General features: G+C 43.0%; 1 long non-coding RNA gene across 1 annotated transcript in view; it reads left to right on the top strand.

Moving 5' to 3' along the window:
* Positions 1-7,255, top strand: part of LOC118081872 (uncharacterized) — a 43,545-nt gene extending 36,290 nt beyond the window's left edge. The window contains exons 2-3 of the long non-coding RNA XR_004692138.2: positions 5,784-5,812; positions 7,148-7,255. This is a non-coding gene — a long non-coding RNA (uncharacterized LOC118081872). The remainder of the gene's footprint in view (positions 1-5,783; positions 5,813-7,147) is intronic.
* The last annotated feature ends 370 nt before the right edge of the window (positions 7,256-7,625 follow it).

The raw sequence follows: 7,625 nt of genomic DNA on the forward strand, positions 1-7,625 counted from the left end.
TGTTAAGGGTGCTGGGAATTGTAGTTTTGTGAGGGGCAAACTACAGCTCCCATGATTCTTTAAATGTGCTTTAAATGTGCCTTAAAGGTATGGTGTTGATGCAACCTAAATTATATTTATAGCTCATTTTTCCTCTAAGGAGGAGGAAACGAAGCTGTTCACGACAGCATACACAGCTTTCTCCACCCTCCCTCACAACCACCCTGTGAGGTAACTCAGGCTGAGAGATAATTCCTGGTCCAAGGGCTTCCGGTTGACCGCGCCATCTTTGCTCAGACGGGGGTCCGATCAGCGGAGCGGACCTCGGCGCTTCAGAGGTGGAGGGAATTGCTCCAGCGAAGCAACACCTCCTTAAAAGCCCCAAATCGAGCTTTTTGGGGACGGATTTTGCCTGGCGGCGCCAAAAGCAGGCTCTCTCCTCCCCGGATCGGCTTTGTTTAAGCCCCCGAGAGCGAGGAGGTGAACCGCGGCGGACAGGCTGACACTGCTGCTCTGAGAGCGCGAAGCTGCGAGTCTGGGAAGTGGAGGCGGCCAATTCTTCCAAGAATAATTAGCAAATGAATAGACTGTGAGTAATTTGGATTGTTTGGAATTTAAATTAAGGCAATTTGGATTTGGGAGAGAGGGGGAAAAGAGGAAGCCACCCCCCCCACGGTAACATTAGAGACAGTAAACAGAAACCCGAAGCCGTAAACAGAAGATCTTAACTTAAAAGGATCCCTCAAAGGCATCAAAGAGAATCTCCCCTAAATGCAGGGTGAAAGGGGAGAGAGACTGTGGTTGTGAGTGCCCTGCAGCAAGAGGTAAAGACTAAGAAAAACCTTTCTTTTCCTCGGGAGCCGGCAGCCCAGACAACCCAGTGAGTTGATTAGGATTTATAAGTCAATTTTTATTTCATTGTATTTCTGAACTTTGTGGAAATTCTTTTTTGGTTTAAATGTTTGTGAAATGTGAGTTCGAACTTTATTGTCAATAAGACTTGAAGAATGCAGCCAGCTTGTTAAAATGGAGTCGAGAAAATAAACTGTGATCATATTCCACCCCACGTGACAAGTTTTGACCTTGGCAGGATTGAACTATGTCAACAAAAAAGTGTTCCCCTGAGTTCCAGCGGTCTGTTTTGACCTTAATGTGGGAAACAAGAATAGAACTATGTCAAGAGGAGACAAAACGGCAAGAGTTACAGCAACAATTTCAGATGGTGATGGCAGAATATGATTTTCTAGAAGATGAAGCTTTTGAAACTGAAAAAGATGAATGTGAGAATGACAATGATGGTGACTGTGATTTGGAAGAAAAAGATGAAGATGAGGACTGTGATGATTCAACACAAAATGAAGCACACCACGAAAAAAATGATGACTTTACTCTACAAAAAGTTGGATGGAGTGCCCTGCATTTGAGGGGGGCACGATTGGTATTACTGGAACTCCAGAACACCCACAGGGAAGAAGGAAAAAATATGCAGAGAAGAGAAGAAATTCAGGGGTCTTGTATGGTGGCCTGGATGGCAAAAGACTGTAAACAGGGGGTGGGGTGAAGGGAAAGTGATGTTGTGATTATAAGGATGGATTAACAGGTTTATAACTGGTCTGCTGATTATGGAATTTGCTGGATTGGGGGGGGTGGAGCCGGTAATCGGGGATGTAAGGTTAAATTGAGAATAGTTATAGTTTTAAAAGTGAATGGATTTTGGAAAAATGTGAAAATATGGAGGCTTATAGAGGGAGTAAAAATTAGGCACGGGAAGATAAAATGGGAGTTTGATTTTTCAGTGATTTGAACATTAGGTGAAAATGATAATAATTGATTTATAAGTTGTATAAGATATAAAGGTGTATTTTTATAAAGTAAGAAACTGTTAAAGATGATAAAAAAGGGATGAAAACCGGGGAAGGGGGGGGGAGGAGAAGCCCACAAAATATGGTTTTACAATTATGAATGTAAGAAAAAAAATTTCTGTTTTGTACTGTTCTTTTTCTCTTTTTTTGCTTTTTCTTTTTTCTCTTTTTTCCTATTTCAATTTTTTTCTTTTTTTGGTATGATAATAGATGGTTGGATGGATGTCCTCCTGCGTACTGCCCTGGTTTGCTGGAGCTCCCTGGTGGCAGGGGGGGGCTTTGGGGTCAGGGGAGGGGGAGGAGGACAGAAATCCAAGCATAAAATGGACCATCTCTGACTGTTCACCTACATGAGATACTTCTGTGGCAGGGGAGGATCCATGTGGGTGGGTGGGAAGGAGGTGGAAAAGGTGTTTATGTATGTACCGTTTTTTTTTTGCAGTTTGTAAAATTAATAAAAAGTATGTTTAAAAAAAAAAGATAATTCCTGGTCCAAGGACCACCACTGAACTTTAGGACCGATTGGGGATTTGAACCTGGCTCTTCCCAACCCTTGCCTAATCATCACTACACCACACTGGTCTATCAACAGTGTCTGTCACATGTTCCGGAAATGAGTAGAGGTTCTGACTTCAATTTCCTTCTCCTGCACCCTCCCTCCCCATCAGATGTCTGGTCAACACAATTGCCATTTTTTGAAGAGGGCCCCAAGTGCATCTATGCACAGATAGGTGGGTCCATGCCCTGTAGCATTGTTACCTGGCTGTTGTAGCAAAACAAAAAAACATAGATATTTGTTCCAGGGTATTGCATGACAAAAGTGAGAAACAAATGAGATGTGGAATAGATATAAATGCCATGTTTTCAACATATATAAACTTCACTTAGTACCCTTGATTCTTCTCTTTCCTTTTCTGTATGTGTGTATGGTATTTAGCCACAAAAACATCCTTTCTTAAAATGTATCGGCTCAGTAAACACCGTTCCGAGAAAGTGGCCTGCAATCATTTGCAGAAGCCTGGAAGATCCTCACAGGATCCCGTTAGCGTGTCAAAGCTTCTAAAATTCCATTGAATCCCCAACCTTTGGAAAACCACTGACTGAAGGCTATATATAGCAGATGGTCCTGAGATTTCAGTGGAGTTGCATCAGTATACCAGAGTAGGACTTGGCACCAATTATACACACAGACTCTTTTTACAGCCTACTTTGCAAAATAAGTCCTTGGTATTATCTTACAGGCCTACCCACCTCAGGCCCCCGACTGCCTACTGCGCTTCTGTACACTTGTGCTTCATTCATTACATGCTTGGCAGCCATTCTTGTTGGTATATTTAAAGCATTATAAACAACTGCCCGATTCTGTACTTGAAGCAGGGCCTATTTTAAGGATACAAAGTATTTATTTAATGCCAATAATGACATGGGTAGTATCACATGACTTTTATACACATGGACATCTGCTGAGGGGTTTTCAGAGCCTAGATAGAACCAGTGTGACTGCAAATTGTAGCACTCCCGTTTAACCCTAAAAAACATTTTATTTATGATAAATGTACTCCTTTCTTTGCGGGTGGCGCTGTGGGTTAAACCACTGAGCCTAGGGCTTGCCAATCAGAGGGTCGGCGGTTCGAATCCCCAGGACGGGGTGAGCTCCCGTTGCTCGGTCCCAGCTCCTGCCTACCTAGCAGTTCGAAAGCACGTCAAGTTCAAGTACCGGTAAATAAATAGGTACCACTCCAGCGGGAAGGTAAACAGTGTTTCCGTGCGCTGCTCTGGTTTTGCCAGAAGCGGATTAGTCATGCTGGCCACATGACCCGGGAAAACTGTCTGTGGACAAATGTCGGTTCCCTCGGTCAGTAAAGTGAGATGAGCGTCGCAACTCCGGAGTCGTCTGCGACTGGATTTAACTGTCAGGAGTCATTTACCTTTTTTAAAAAAATAAGACCAATAACCACACCACATCTGTGGGTAAAGAAACCCACATTTAGTATATTGACATATACTAGGTGTTTGAATTGAAGGAGACCATTCCTACTTCAGATGAACACACCATGGACTTCTGCAAATTCTTTTTGGGTGGAAAATTATTAGCTGAGATTATTTATTTAAAACTTCCAAATATTGGGAGCAAACTAGAAACAAACTATTGGGTAGGATTCAGTTGTTGAGCCCCCCTGCACTCCCCAAATTTATTTGGGGGGTTGTGGGAACTTCCAGAACAGATTTAGGGGACACAGGGAGCAAGGAGGAGCCCCATTGTGCAAGCACACCTTGTTCCATTCATGTACTTTACTACATTGAGTTCCACCCCATTAATTGTTCTAGTCAGACAAGACAGACAGACAGACAGATATAGATAGAGTAGATATAAAATGAAATGGGTTGGTGGTGTTAATCAGATCTGCAAATAATTTTCAGACAAGCATATAATCCTCCTTTACACCAAACTGGCATGCTACTTATGAGTAACAATGTATTTTAAGCTTTATTTTTTAACATATATGATCATGATCAGAGTCTTGTTTACATTGGTCTAGTTCACTGTCAGCAGGAAAACAATGGTGACTATTTTTCTTGGATTTCACACTCAATCCTATCCCACATTGCACTTCCTCCATAATTATTGTTATTTTACAGGATACTTTTGATTATCTTGGAGAGAAGTCCCCCCCCTTTCATTTTTAACGAGAATTATATCAAAGCTGATTATGTTGGCTGCTTTCGCTTATTTTTACTGGATATCTTTTTGTATGTGTATCAGACTCAGAGCTAAGCAGCCTCTGAAGACAGACACAGAGCTATTGTTGCATGCAGCGTGCACGACCACTATCCATGCAAACACAGGCTGCAAGGTGGGATCAATTCTCAAAAAGGGCTGATTAGCTTGAAATGATTTTCTACATCCCTTACTTCAGGATCCACTCACACAGATTTAAAAGTCCATTATAAATTTCCAGTGATCCTAGGTGCTCTAAAATGCAGTGCATGCCCCAGTGCTGATCAGTTGGCAACTCTATTTTGTGGGATTTTTTCTTGAAATTTCCACTAGACAATTCAGCCGAAGGACAACTCAGCCTAATGAAGCACTTTTCTATCATACCGATTTCACTGTATGGGTTTTAAGCATGTGCTTTAATGCTTCCACTAAAAGTAATGATTGCCATACAAAATTTGAAAATGCTACAACCCCTACAGCTGTTGCTTTGCTGTGGCTAAGCTGTGGTTCTACAGGTATTGCCATAGTACAACCCCCATCCCTAGCTATTGGCCAGGCTCACTGGGGCAGGTGGAAATTTTATTCCAACACTAGGAATGCAACAGGTTTCCCATCCTTGTTCTACAGCAAAGTTTGCTAACGTTGCACCCACGAGTGCAACGGCACCTTTGAGGTCTTCCTGCAGCACTCATGTAGCCTCTGAACATGTCTACCCACTGTCCTCTTGGTCATGAGATGGTGAACATGGTTACCTTTTTCCTCCTGACACTCCTTCCTACTTCCTCTTTGAGTTCCCTGTGCTTTTCAAGGCACCAATTAACTCTACTGAATTCAACTCTTACCCTGATCCCTTGGGAAAGCAAAGTGTGCTTGTGTACACAATCTCTCTTTCCATCTCTGAGGTGTGGGCTCTTTCATGGCGGGCAGCTTTGAAGGAGGAGATTGGTGCTGCTCCAAAGGATTGTGGGGGAAAGTCTGGTGCAGAATGTCCAGAGGGTGTGGTGCCCTTGACACTCACTCAAAAATCCAAACATATCCACAGGCTTTAAAAGGTTGGTGGCCTGTGTGGAGTCTGCTGGTTCCTGTTGTACCACTGAAACAACAAACATCATGTATGTAACACCTTAGAGAAAGGGAAGTCCTTTGGCAAGCTCCCTTACTTATCTCTGCATCATATTTGGTTTTACTCAAGCTGTTAAAACTATTCTCTGTTACTTTTGCAGAATATGAAAGGAGACAACGAATAAGCAAGGTAAGTCATAGCATTGCCTCTCTCGCTATTGCATGACTCCATTATTTTTGGAGTCATCTAGGGATTTCTCCTTTTCCTCTGTCTTTTCCTTAGGAAAATCCACCTCAAGAGCTTCCCATCAACCTAAAATAATGCCTACAATAATTCATTCTAAGGGTCATTGTTGTTTTGTTTTGCAGAAATAAAACAAATGGTTCCTTTTGCTTTTCCTTAAGCACTTCCCCCAGCTTAAGACATTAACGTGATGTAAATGTTCAAGGTCTTCCACCCACCTGGGTCTCTAGACACTGTTAAATTAGACACAACTTCCTTGTTTTCGAAGGGGCAAAGGGGTTATATGCAAATGTGTATAACAAAGCCGTGACTTTAAAAATAAAGTAACTTGTTCAGACTCATACCCAGGAAATTTGGCAGCCAGGATCAAACTACATCTGATGCTAGTCACATGGCTCTGCCTTCAAGTGCAGGGTTGGGGTGTGTGTTCAAACAGATAATGTTGCAGAGAAGGTGGAGTGGGAGAAAATCCAAATCAGCACCCTGGTGGGGAAGCTAAGAAGCCTGAAATTTGCATTACACCCCCCCCCCCCAAAAAAAAAACCCTAACAAATGGGTCCTTGTTTGGGGAATCACAGTTGATGGTGTAGACCTCCAATATGAATCTTGATCACATCTCAGGAGGGCAAAGGGTTAAAGTTCCCCTATCCCCCACACTAGGGTCTTAATTTGGATTGGAACCCCCACACTAGCTGCAAAAGAAAATTACAGCAGGACAGCATACAGGTGGAGAAAATGCCTGGCCTGAACTTGTTCCCACAATTCTCCTTCCCTAAAAATGGCAAGAAGGGAAATGGAAGCCCACCAGCTCAGGTGGAATCAGGAGACTTGAGGAACCAATTGGCGCCATGCTGGCCTTATTTAAGAACTCTCCAAGGTTTATGCTCTCCTCAGTATGAGTCTATAAGGATGGTGCCGATTGGCCTGGCTGCTAGAACCTGGTCACCAGGCTGTTGGGACCACACTGTTAGACTCTGACCCCTGTCATTTTAAGCAGAGGAGGCGGGAGAGGTACATAACCCCTATGTCATTTCCTCCAAAACTACTTTCCCTCTCTTGTGGCTTCACATTTCACAAGAAAGAAGGTAGGTAGGGATGATGTGTTGCACTATATCGCTGACAGTGAAATCTCACATTTCCGCTTACTGTATACTTCTTTGCTCAAAATCATAGCCTAGTGAGGCTGCTTTTCCATTAAAAAAAAACCTGTCAGAGCTTCATTGCACACATTTATGCATAATATGCCCACATGTGCCTCATCCTTTCTTCTATTTTCTATAGGGCTCCTGGCAGTCTGGACCTTGCTGCACCACTGCATACATGGACAGAACAAAAAAAGGTAGGGGGGCAAGTGATGTCAAAGAGGGACAAATCAACACACTCCAGATATGGTATGGATGGCAAGTGGTGGAATAGCAATAGCAATGGTTGAAGAAAGCAATGTGTGGAAGCTAATTAGTGCCAATTATACATGTAGTGGCCACTCCCAGTCACTAGTCTAGCAACCACATGCTGGATTAGTTGCATTGTCCGAGCTACCTTCAAAGGTAGCTTTGGGGCATATTGCAGTAGTCAAAGCGGGAGATAACCAGAGCATGTACCACTCTGGCGAGATAGTACGTAGGCAGGTAGGATCTCATTCTGTGATTACCGCTGTTCCCTTCCTTTTACAGCGATTGGAATTCAGATCCTTTACTGATTTTAGATGTGCAAGAATATGCACACAAAACTCTTTTTCTCTTTCTTACACACACATGCA

The sequence above is a fragment of the Zootoca vivipara genome, chromosome 3, assembly GCF_963506605.1.
Source record: "Zootoca vivipara chromosome 3, rZooViv1.1, whole genome shotgun sequence".
In the NCBI taxonomy this organism is placed as follows: domain Eukaryota; kingdom Metazoa; phylum Chordata; class Lepidosauria; order Squamata; family Lacertidae; genus Zootoca; species Zootoca vivipara.